This window comes from Leptodactylus fuscus, chromosome 3 (genome assembly GCF_031893055.1).
Source record: "Leptodactylus fuscus isolate aLepFus1 chromosome 3, aLepFus1.hap2, whole genome shotgun sequence".
Taxonomy (NCBI): Eukaryota; Metazoa; Chordata; class Amphibia; order Anura; family Leptodactylidae; genus Leptodactylus; species Leptodactylus fuscus.
The window spans coordinates 227,327,404-227,335,387 of NC_134267.1; the positions used below are offsets into that span (position 1 = coordinate 227,327,404).

At 45.3% G+C, this 7,984-nt stretch overlaps 7 non-coding genes across 7 annotated transcripts; 3 read left to right on the plus strand and 4 right to left on the minus strand.

Annotated features, from left to right (window-relative positions):
• Nucleotides 1-495: 495 nt before the first annotated feature.
• Nucleotides 496-567, minus strand: TRNAA-CGC (transfer RNA alanine (anticodon CGC)). Its single transcript has one exon. It is a non-coding gene; the product is annotated as a tRNA-Ala (tRNA).
• Nucleotides 568-1,130: 563 nt separating this feature from the next.
• Nucleotides 1,131-1,202, minus strand: TRNAA-UGC (transfer RNA alanine (anticodon UGC)). Its single transcript has one exon. It is a non-coding gene; the product is annotated as a tRNA-Ala (tRNA).
• Nucleotides 1,203-1,539: 337 nt separating this feature from the next.
• Nucleotides 1,540-1,611, plus strand: TRNAA-UGC (transfer RNA alanine (anticodon UGC)). Its single transcript has one exon. It is a non-coding gene; the product is annotated as a tRNA-Ala (tRNA).
• A 442-nt stretch (nt 1,612-2,053) lies between these two features.
• TRNAA-CGC (transfer RNA alanine (anticodon CGC)) lies at nt 2,054-2,125 on the minus strand. Its single transcript has one exon. It is a non-coding gene; the product is annotated as a tRNA-Ala (tRNA).
• Nucleotides 2,126-3,608: 1,483 nt separating this feature from the next.
• On the plus strand, nt 3,609-3,680 carry TRNAA-UGC (transfer RNA alanine (anticodon UGC)). Its single transcript has one exon. It is a non-coding gene; the product is annotated as a tRNA-Ala (tRNA).
• A 450-nt stretch (nt 3,681-4,130) lies between these two features.
• Nucleotides 4,131-4,202, minus strand: TRNAA-CGC (transfer RNA alanine (anticodon CGC)). The gene has a single exon. It is a non-coding gene; the product is annotated as a tRNA-Ala (tRNA).
• A 3,164-nt stretch (nt 4,203-7,366) lies between these two features.
• Nucleotides 7,367-7,438, plus strand: TRNAA-UGC (transfer RNA alanine (anticodon UGC)). The gene has a single exon. It is a non-coding gene; the product is annotated as a tRNA-Ala (tRNA).
• The last annotated feature ends 546 nt before the right edge of the window (nt 7,439-7,984 follow it).

Here is a 7,984-nt window from a genome sequence, read left to right on the forward strand (position 1 = left end):
GGTCCCCTGGAGGGCTGAAGCAGAAGTGGAGGCAGCAGGGCTGTCAATGTTATATGGAGGAATATGATGGGCCCTATATAAATAAAAAATGCCTGTTCATTATACCACAGGCAGTGTATTGTGCTGACTATAATGCCCCCTAGTGTCCATCACTGACTGTACTGGGGATTCGTAAATGCAGGATGACATTTTGATAGTTGAATCCGTCCTTTGTGTTACGTCCAGACAGACATCTTGTGGATTCCTGCACATTTATCAGTTTTATGGATCTTTGATGTTTTTGTAGTTGTTTATCACATAACATGGAGATACCTGGATGTTAAGGTGTATGAGCGCACTGCCACCTACTGGCCACATTATGTATACATCTTTAGGAATACTGCACATGACAGTGAAGGATATTTTGATACTTGCTTTATCAGATATTACAGTTTCCTGGATCACATCCAGATATTTCTGCTTAATGTTGAACAAATTATTATGTAAGACAAAACATGGAGATGCCGGGGATTGAACCCGGGGCCTCATACATGCGAAGCATGCGCTCTACCACTGAGCTACATCCCCTACAGGAAACCTCTTCAAATACTCCAATTCCTGAGACAATATACTACGTGTAGCCTTATTGTGCTGCTACTACTGGATATCATTATGTGATTAGTATAGTGGAAATATATAATAATAATAATACCGCCATATAGATATAATGTAGCCATACAGCGCCCACATACAGTACACCTAAATAACACTGTCCTACAAATAAATACTATAAACAGAGTTCATATAAATGATACCGCCACACTGTGTAAAACAATAATACCACCATATAGTGCACACGAATAATACTCCCATACTATACACATTAGTAGTGCTACCACGCAGTACACGTAAAAAAACACTTTTGTGTTTCAACAAGTTGAAGTGCGTACATGGATGTTTTTGTGTTTGAGTTGACTGCCCTCTACTGTCCACCATGCGCTTTTGTTTCCACATTATATGATGGTGAACGATACAATCTTTTTATTTTGAAGCTTATTTTTTGACTAAATCCAGTAGTTTGAGGATCATCCAGACACCTGACCTCTGAATTTTAGCATTTTTATTGTATTTAGATAAACCTGTACAAAACATGGAGATGCCGGGGATTGAACCCGGGGCCTCATACATGCAAAGCATGCGCTCTACCACTGAGCTCCATCCCCTATATAATAATTCCCTTAATGTTCCCAATTCTGAGATGAAACAACACGTTCCATTGACCTCCTGTACTGAGGGGAAATAACCCCAGCAGGTATTAGGCCCTATTTAGTTACCGGTCCCTGCCGCTGCCCACAGCCACCTTTGCTTACGTTTCAGTCCTCTAGGGGGCCCCATACGTCTCATATCATGTAGCTGAGGCTGAACAGTGTCAGGACGTTGTTGACAGCAATGTGGTATGCAATGCACAGGGCCCCCTGGAGGGCTGAAGTGTAAGCGAATGATAGGTACCACGACTATTTTTCTCAGATGCATTGGGAGCATTAATAGAGACATGGTATAGGGGATGTAGCTCAGTGGTAGAGCGCATGCTTTGCATGTATGAGGCCTCGGGTTCAATCCCTGGCGTCTCCACCCTTTGAGACAAACAGCTACAAAACATCAAAGGTCAGTAAAACTGATGTACAGGCAGGAAGGCACACAAAATATGTTTGGGGATAATACGAAGACGGAATTTAATGTAAACGAGCTTAACCTTTTGTCTGTAGAGAAAATGATGGACACTAGGGGGCAGTCTAGTCCGCACAATACATGTAAAGGATTACATTGCCGGTGACACAATGATATAGGATGGCGCTATAGAGATAAGGAGGACTATTTATTACATCACTGGCCATGTATTTCTATACATGTATTGTGTCAGCTACACTGCCCCCTAGTGGTCACTATCGACATAGGATTCTAAAATGGTGAACAGATAATATTCAGCCTTTATAATACAGACGGGCAGATGTTTCCTGCACATTTATCAGTTTTATGGATCTTTGATGTTTTTGTCGTTGTTTATCACAAAACATGGAGACGCCGGGGATTGAACCCAGGGCCTCATACATGCGTAGCATGCGCTCTACCACTGAGCTACATCCCCTATGGGAAACTTCTCAAAACACTCCAATTCCTGAGACAATATACTACGTGTAGCCCTATTGTGTTGATACTACTGGATATCATTATGTGATTAGTAAAGTGGAAATATATAATAATAATACCGCCATATAGATATAATGTAGCCATACAGCGCCCACATACAGCACACCGAAATAACACTGTCATACAAATAAATACTAAAAACATAGAGTGCATATAATGATACTGTCACACTGTGCAAAACAATAATACCACCATATAGTGCACACGGATAATACTCCCATACTATACACATTAGTAGTGCTACCACGCAGTACACGTAAAAAAACACTTTCATGTCATTCTTTCAGGGACTATAATATTGATGTTCTGTCCTAAGAAAAGGTCATGAATATACAATGTTGTGGGGTCTGGGGTATCTTAAGACCCTTAGTAACTCCTTATATGTTATATCTTATGTTATTTTCGGACAGATAAGACTGTTCTTATCTGGCAAATTTTTATTTTCAACTTTTGTAAAGGAAATTTGGGGAAAAAAACAACAATATTCAGTACATATGTAGTGCAAAATATCCCATCTACCCTCACAGCATACTGACCAACTATGGCTCCGCTACCATAGGGCCCAGTAGGAGTGCACCATATGCCCTATATTTAAAGCGGCCCTGTATTCCCTGCTCATGTATTTCTATACATGTATTGTGTTAGATACACCGCCCCCTAGTGGTCACTATCGGCATAGGATTCTAAAATGGTGAACAGATAATATTCAGCCTATATCTCTCTATATTATAAAAATGAATTTCTGTCTGTCTGTTCTCTAATGCAAACCAAACAACTGGACCGATCTTCACCAAATTTGGTACAGAGATACTTCAGGTTTAAGACGAGACTCCAACTCGCTCGGACGTACCGTTGCTGACATACAGCATTCCAAACACAACCCCCCCCCCCTCTCCCCTTAGTCAATACAAACCTGCAAGTCTTTCACTCATATTCCATCTGCAATACACACGGTCACTCCACATGCACAATACAACACTGATATCCAAACTGAGATACACGCATCAGAGGATTAGATACACAGATCAGCACACAGTATGACATGCCAGAGGATTAGATACGTGCGTCTGCACACAGTCCCACAAACCAGAGAATTAAAGACGCACTTCTGCACACAGTTCCACACACTGAAGGATTAGATACGTGCGTCTGCACACAGTACCATATGCCAAAGGATTGGATACATGCGTCTGCACACAGTCCCACACACCAGAGGATTAGATACACGCGTCTGCACACGGTTCCACACACTGAAGGATTAGATACGTGCGTCTGCACACAGTACCATATGCCAAAGGATTGGATACACGCATCTGCACACAGTTCCACACAGCAGAGCATAAGATAAGCACATCTGCACACAGTACCACATGCTGTAGAATTGCATATGTACGTCTACACACAAGTCCTCATATCCTATAGGGGATGTAGCTCAGTGGTAGAGCGTATGCTTTGCATGTATGAGGCCCCGGGTTCAATCCCTGGCATCTCCACCCTTTGAGACAAACAACTACAAAACATCAAAGGTCAGTAAAACTGATGTACAGGCAGGAAGTCACACGAAATATGTTCGAGGATAATACGAAGGTGGAATTTAATGTAAAAGAGCTTAACCCTTTGTCTGTAGAGAAAATGATGGACACTAGGGGGCAGTCTAGTCCACACAATACATGTACAGGAATACATTGCCAGTGACACAATGACATAGGATGGCGCTATAGAGATAAGGAGGACTATTTATTACATCACTGGCCGTGTATTTCTATACATGTATTGTGTTAGCTACACCGCCCCCTAGTGGCCACTATCGACATAGGATTCTAAAATGGTGAACAGATAATATTCAGCCTTTATAATACAGACGGGCAGATGTTTCCTGAATTCCTGCACATTTATCAGTTTTCTGGATCTTTGATGTTTTTGTAGTTGTTTATCACAAAACATGGAGATGCCGGGGATTGAACCCGGGGCCTCATACATGCGAAGCATGCGCTCTACCACTGAGCTACATCCCCTATAGGAAACCTCTGAAAATACTTAAATTCCTGAGACAATATACTACGTGTAGCCCTATTGTGTTGCTACCATGGGCGTAACTATCGTAGAGGAAGCGGAGGCGGCTGCCACAGGGCCCGGGCCATTAGGGGGCCCGGTGACAGCCGCTACCGCTGCTTTTTTTTAAAAAAAAAAATAGGCCGTTACGGGCCCTATTCACTTGCCAATCCTGGCTGGTCCGGGATCGGCAAGTGACACCGCGGGCCCCACAAATGCTATCATTATACTCGGGGGTCATTGCAGACCCCTGAGTATAATGATCGGCGGACCGGAGAGGTAAGGGAACATAACAAACACTGTTACTTACCTCTCCACGATCCTGCCAGGCCTCCGTCCTACTTTGTCTGACGTCTCTGACTTCACATGAACCCGTCCGACGTCATTAAAGAAGGATGTGAGCGGCGATCAACAGCCTAGAAGCCGGGTACAGGTAAGCAACAGTGTTTTTTTTTTAAATGTTTTTATTCCACGGGTCTCCAATTATTATACTCTGGGGTCTTTTCAGACCCCAGAGTATAATAATTGTTTATGGGTGTCCACAGTGGGACATAAAACTGTGTGCAGGGGCCACTATAGGCGATAATACTGTGTGCAGGGGCCACTATTGAGGATAATACTGTTTGCAGGGGCCACTATGGGGTATAATACTGTGTGCAGGGGTCACTATGGGGCATAATACTGTGTGCAGGGGCCACTATGGGGGATAATACTGTGTGCAGGAGCCACTATGGGGGATAATACTGTGTGCAGGAGCCACTATGGGGGATAATACTGTGTGCAGGAGCCACTATGGGGGATAATACTGTGTGCAGGGGCCACTATGGGGGATAATACTGTGTGCAGGGGCCACTATGGGACATAATACTGTGTGCAGGGGCCACTATTGGGGATAATACTGTGTGCAGGGGCCACTATTGGGGTTAATACTGTGTGCAGGGGACACTATTGGGGTTAATACTGTTTGCAGGGGCCACTATTGAACATAATACTGTGTGCAGGGGCCACTATGGGGGCTAATACTATGTGCAGGGGCCACTATGGGACATAATACTGTGTGCAGGGGCCACTATGGGGGATAATACTGTGTGCAGGGGCCACTATGGGACATAATACTGTGTGCAGGGGCCACTATGGGGGATAATACTGTGTGCAGGGGACACTATGGGGGATAATACTGTGTGCAGGGGCCACTATGGGGGATAACACTGTGTGCAGGGGCCACTATGGGGGATAATACTGTGTGCAGGGGCCACTATGGAGCATAATACTGTGTGCAGGGGCCTCTATGGGGGATAATACTGTGTGCAGGGGCCACTATGGAGCATAATACTGTGTGCAGGGGCCACTATGGGACATAATACTGTGTGCAGGGGCCACTATGGGGGATAATACTGTGTGCAGGGGCCACTATGGAGCATAATACTGTGTGCAGGGGCCACTATTGGGGATAATACTGTGTGCAGGGGCCACTATGGGACATAATACTGTGTGCAGGGGCCACTATTGGGGTTAATACTGTGTGCAGGGGCCACTATAAGGGATAATATGTGCAGGGGCCACTATGGAGCATAATACTGTGTACAGGGGCCACTATGGGGGATAATACTGTGTGCAGGGGCCACTATGGGGGATAATACTGTGTACAGGGGCCACTATTGGGGTTAATACTGTGTGCAGGGAACACTATTGGGGTTAATACTGTGTGCAGGGGCCACTATTGGGGTTAATACTGTGTGCAGGGGCCACTATGGGACATAATACTGTGTGCAGGGGCCACTATGGGACATAATACTGTGTGCAGGGGCCACTATGGGACATAATACTGTGTGCAGGGGTCACTATGGGACATAATACTGTGTGCAGGGGCCACTATGGAGCATAATACTGTGTGCAGGGGCCACTATTGGGGATAATACTGTGTGCAGGGGCCACTATGGAGCATAATACTGTGTGCAGGCGCCACTATGGGGGATAATACTGTGTGCAGGGGCCACTATGGGGATAATACTGTGTGCAGGGGCCACTATGGGACATAATACTGTGTGCAGGGGCCACTATGGGACATAATACTGTGTGCAGGGGCCACTATGGGACATAATACTGTGTGCAGGGGCCACTATGGGACATAATACTGTGTGCAGGGGCCACTATGGGACATAATACTGTGTGCAGGGGCCACTATGGGACATAATACTGTGTGCAGGGGCCACTATGGGGGATAATACTGTGTGCAGGGGCCACTATGGGACATAATACTGTGTGCAGGGGCCACTATGGGACATAATACTGTGTGCAGGGCCACTATGGGGCATAATACTGTGTGCAGGGGCAACTATGGGGCATAATACTGTGTGCAGGGGCCACTATAGGACATAATACTGTGTGCAGAGCTTACTAAGGGACATAATAGAGTGCGGAGGAGGGGGTCGGTCGAGGTCTTCGGCGTCAGTTGGGATGTGGGGGGGGGGGGCATGTCAAAAGTTTGCCTCGGGGCCCCGCCATTCCTAGTTACGCCACTGGTTGCTACTACTGGATATCATTATGTGATTAGTAAAGTGGAAATATATAATAATAATACCGCTATATAGATAAAATGTAGCCATACAGCGCCCACATACAGTACACCGAAATAACACTGTCGTACTAATAAATACTAAAAACATAGAGTGCATATAAATGATACTGTCACACTGTGCAAAACAATAATACCACCATATAGTGCACACGGATAATACTCCCATACTATACACATTAGTAGTGCTACCACGCAGTACACGTAAAAAAACACTTTCTTGTCATTTTTTCAGAGACTATAATATTGATGTTCTGTCCTAAGAAAAGGTCATGAATATACAATGTTGTGGGGTCTGAGACCCTTTTTAACCCCCTATATGTTCTATGTGCACGATACCCCGTAGGTGCTGTGGGGGCCCAGTCAGTGTTTACTATGGGGCCCGGTCTTTGCTAGTTACAACCCCTGATAACAGACCTGAAATGTAGACAGAATAGTACCAGCATATATAAGTGCCATATACCTGCCCATAATAATAATAATACCAATGTAATACTGCCATATAGGTGGCATGTAGTCTCAGAAATATGAGCGTTTTCACACTGTGTATGAGGGGTTGTAGCTCAGTGGTAGAGCGCTTGCTTTGCATGTATGAGGCCCCGGGTTCAATCCCCGGCATCTCCATGTTTTGTGTTACATAATAATCACTTAAAAAAGGAGTGCACCATATGCCCTATATTTAATGCGGCCCTGTATTCCCTGCTCATATAATACCGCCAGACAGTTCACCTATACCACCGTATCATATCCAGAGGCCCCTCCCAGATGTTTTGCGAGAGTTGGAGAATAACAGAGGGGCCTTGAGCCTCCTTGTGCACTTAGGCCCATGTATATCTGCCCTCCCCGCAGCCCCTGGAGCTCTGATCTCCTCATTACTAGAGATGAGCGAACAGTGTTCTATCGAACTCATGTTCGATCGGATATTAGGCTGTTCGGCATGTTCGAATCGAATCGAACACCGCGTGGTAAAGTGCGCCATTACTCGATTCCCCTCCCACCTTCCCTGGCGCCTTTTTTGCTCCAATAACAGCGCAGGGTAGGTGGGACAGGAACTACGACACCGGTGACGTTGAGAAAAGTAGGCAAAACCCATTGGCTGCCGAAAACATGTGACCTCTAATTTAAAAGAACAGCGACGCCCAGCTTCGCGTCATTCTGAGCTTGCAATTC